The sequence below is a fragment of the Dipodomys merriami genome, unplaced genomic scaffold (assembly GCF_024711535.1).
Source record: "Dipodomys merriami isolate MVZ:Mamm:240054 unplaced genomic scaffold, mDipMer1.0.p SCAF_169, whole genome shotgun sequence".
Lineage (NCBI taxonomy): Eukaryota > Metazoa > Chordata > Mammalia > Rodentia > Heteromyidae > Dipodomys > Dipodomys merriami.
This window is the reverse complement of record NW_027203037.1, coordinates 1,327,661-1,330,612: the sequence shown is the minus strand read 5'-3', so window position 1 is coordinate 1,330,612 and position 2,952 is coordinate 1,327,661. Positions and strand designations below refer to the sequence as shown.

The following is a 2,952-nucleotide window of genomic DNA, read 5'->3' as shown; positions in this document are numbered from 1 at the left end:
GAAATAAACATTGTTAAAATCTGAAAATGTAAATGGGTATATAGGCTTTTTATGCATCATTTTATGAAAAGCCAGTTTTTATGAAACTAAAAGATATAGAATAAAAGAATGGAAGTGAATTGGGTGAGCTAATTATTAGTATAACTTTGTTTTCTATTAGCATAGTCTTTTGAATTACATGATGAAGTTAAATTATGTCCTTTGTGACACTATGCTTGTTATTTTTAGAATCTTTGTAGTTATAAGAGTGAATTTGAAAAAAAGAGTGAATTTGTAGTATAAATATTCTTTGAAAATGATTAGGATTAATCTTGTGTTTTGTGTCCTATTCCCCTAAAAATGAGTTATTTTCAAGTGTTAATAGTTTATAATTGAATCTTCAGTATCATAAGAAATTTTGAAAAAATGGATTGTGCGGGGTAAGATGTAGCTGCCTCTTCTCCGAACCTCCCCTTTGCCTCCGGACTTCTCAGGGGCCAGCAGCAGCCCGACCAGGGGCACGGGAACGAGGGCTCAGCAAATGACCATGGGCTTGGTGTCCAACTAGCAGTTTGCAGGTGGCTGTGCCAAGGCAGTGGAGAAGGCGCCCGAGTAGGCGCCGGGGGATTCGGCTCAGGCGGCCGAGGAGCTGCAGCTGCTGCACAGGGCCGGCATCTGTAAGTGGTTCAACGTGATCATGGGGTTCGGCTTCCTATCCATGACCGCCTGCACCATGGTCGCGCTGGACCCCCTGGTGGACGTCTTTGTGCACCAGAGTAAGCTGCACATGGAGGGCTTCTGGAGCCTGAGGGTGGGAGAGGCTGTGGAGTTTACCTATAAGAAGTCTGCCAAAGGCGTAGAATCCATTGGATTCACTGGGCCCAGTGGGGTGTTCTCTTTGGTAGTGAGAGGCGGCCAAAGTTGAAGAACATGCAGAAGCGCAGATCCAAAGGAGACAGGTGCTACAGCTGTGGTGGTCTAGACCATAATGCCAAGGAATGCAAGCTGTCACCACAGCCCAAGAAGTGCCACTTCTGCCAAAGCATCAACCACATGGTGTCCTCCTGTCCACTGAAGGCTCAGCAGGTCCCCAGTTCCCAGGGAAAGCCTGCCTACTTTAGGGAAGAAGAACAAGAAGAGATCACAGCCCTGCCCTGCTCCCCGAGGCCCAATATTGAGCCACCAGAGTAAGGGGGGCTACTCTTGCCAGCAGGAAGTTTCAAGGAGAAGGCATGAAACGGCAAAGTGGAGAAAATGGGGATATGGGATGGGTTGGTGAGTAGCTGGCACTGCCATATGTCTCAGGCCGGAATGTCCCAGCATCACCCCATCTTGTCTTTTGATGAGGGGAAGGGGTGATGCATAGGAATCCCATCATGATCTATCCCAATTCAAGTGAGGGGCTTTGGGGGAACCATTTTGAAACCTGCATACTTTATATGATAAGCTTCACCTGTCCTACATGCTTCCCCTTCCTCCGCCCCACCCCCCCAGCCTCCAGCTTCTAAAAATGACCCAGATTGGCAAGTTGTTCCTTTAAAGAAGGATGTGTCCTATTTCTCTTGCCAGGGTATGAAACAAATAAGCATCAGACCAGCAGATCCATGGGCCCAAATCCCCAAGGTGTAATACCTCGGGTAGGAGGGCCCGTCAGGAGCAAGGTAGGGTTGTTTTGTTTTGTTTTGTTTTTTGTCTCTCCACCACCTCCTCTCCTAAACATCTTGTTTCCTCATCACCCTATCTTGAGCCGTAGTGCTGGGAGAGCTTGTCCAGGCATTTGGTTGTGATGACAGGCAACATGGGTTACTAGGGAATGGCTGTAAACCTGCTGCTCTGTGCTTCTCCCCGCCCCGCCCCAATTCTGGGCCAATGTGATTGTAATTTATTTGTTCCCTTGGATAACTGCACCTTGGGTCCCCGCTTTCTTCAGGATGCCAAAACTGCACTATATGTGAGAATGATATATCTTGTGCATTTTAACTTTTTTTCTTATTATAAATATTCTGGTATTGTATTTTTATATATTTTAATCTTAAGGCCCTCCTTCCTGCACTGTGTTCTCAGGTACATGAGCAATCTCAGGGATAAGTAGGCAACAACTCCAGGTCAGCACAGCAGGAAGAATTTGTTGTTTTTATCACCATGGAGAACAACCATTTGTAGTGCCTAGCCTATTGAACTACTTCATTTTTGCCAATTAGAGCTGGTTTTTCTGCCATAAGGTCGTCTTGAAACCCCATCAACCCTTGGAAATGTTTCATGGGAGACTAAGTTTTTAATTGGGTTGCCCCATGACTTGTTCTCCTTCTGCTGGAAGAATGGAAATTAGTCTAAACAGGAAATGGTGGTGCAGACAAGGTAGAAGAGGCCCAAAGAGGAAGCCAAGGTTAGTAATGATTGTCTAATCCTATGGCTCTGGGACTTGTTTTCTTTCCATATACCACATCTATCCTTTACTAGGTTAGCCTGGGATTACTGTGCAAGTAACTGTATATGTATTTTTTTTCCTCTAAGTAATGGGAATTGATATGTTTGGATTTTAAGACCACAGATATGTGTCCACCTTGTACTAGCTATGCAGGGATGGCTCTATAAAAAGCAAGGACCAAAATCCTCAGTCTCGGCTTCCAGGGAAATCCATAAGTGAAGGCCTCTCTCTGGAGCCCGTGTCCTGCCCTGCTGCATAATTGTTCATAGTGTTGTGTTAGCTAAAGGAGAAAAAGGGAGTTTCGTTTACATTCTGTGAGATCACCGCAAACCTACCTCACTGTGTTGAAACAGGACAAATGCAATAGAATGCATTGGGTGATGTGTGTCTGATCCTAGTTTCTTGTCTCCCCACAAATGCTGGCCCCTCTAGTTAATTGTATTTGTCTAGGCTCTGTAGGACTTTACTGAGTTTCTGAGTTGATCATTTGCTAGGTGGCCTAGTTTGCGTAAATAATAATGTGTGGGTTTTTTCTCCATGTTGTT

At 45.1% G+C, this 2,952-nt stretch overlaps 1 pseudogene; it reads left to right on the top strand.

Moving 5' to 3' along the window:
* The first annotated feature begins 526 nt into the window (after nt 1-526).
* On the top strand, nt 527-1,157 carry LOC138828954 (protein lin-28 homolog A pseudogene; annotated as a pseudogene).
* The last annotated feature ends 1,795 nt before the right edge of the window (nt 1,158-2,952 follow it).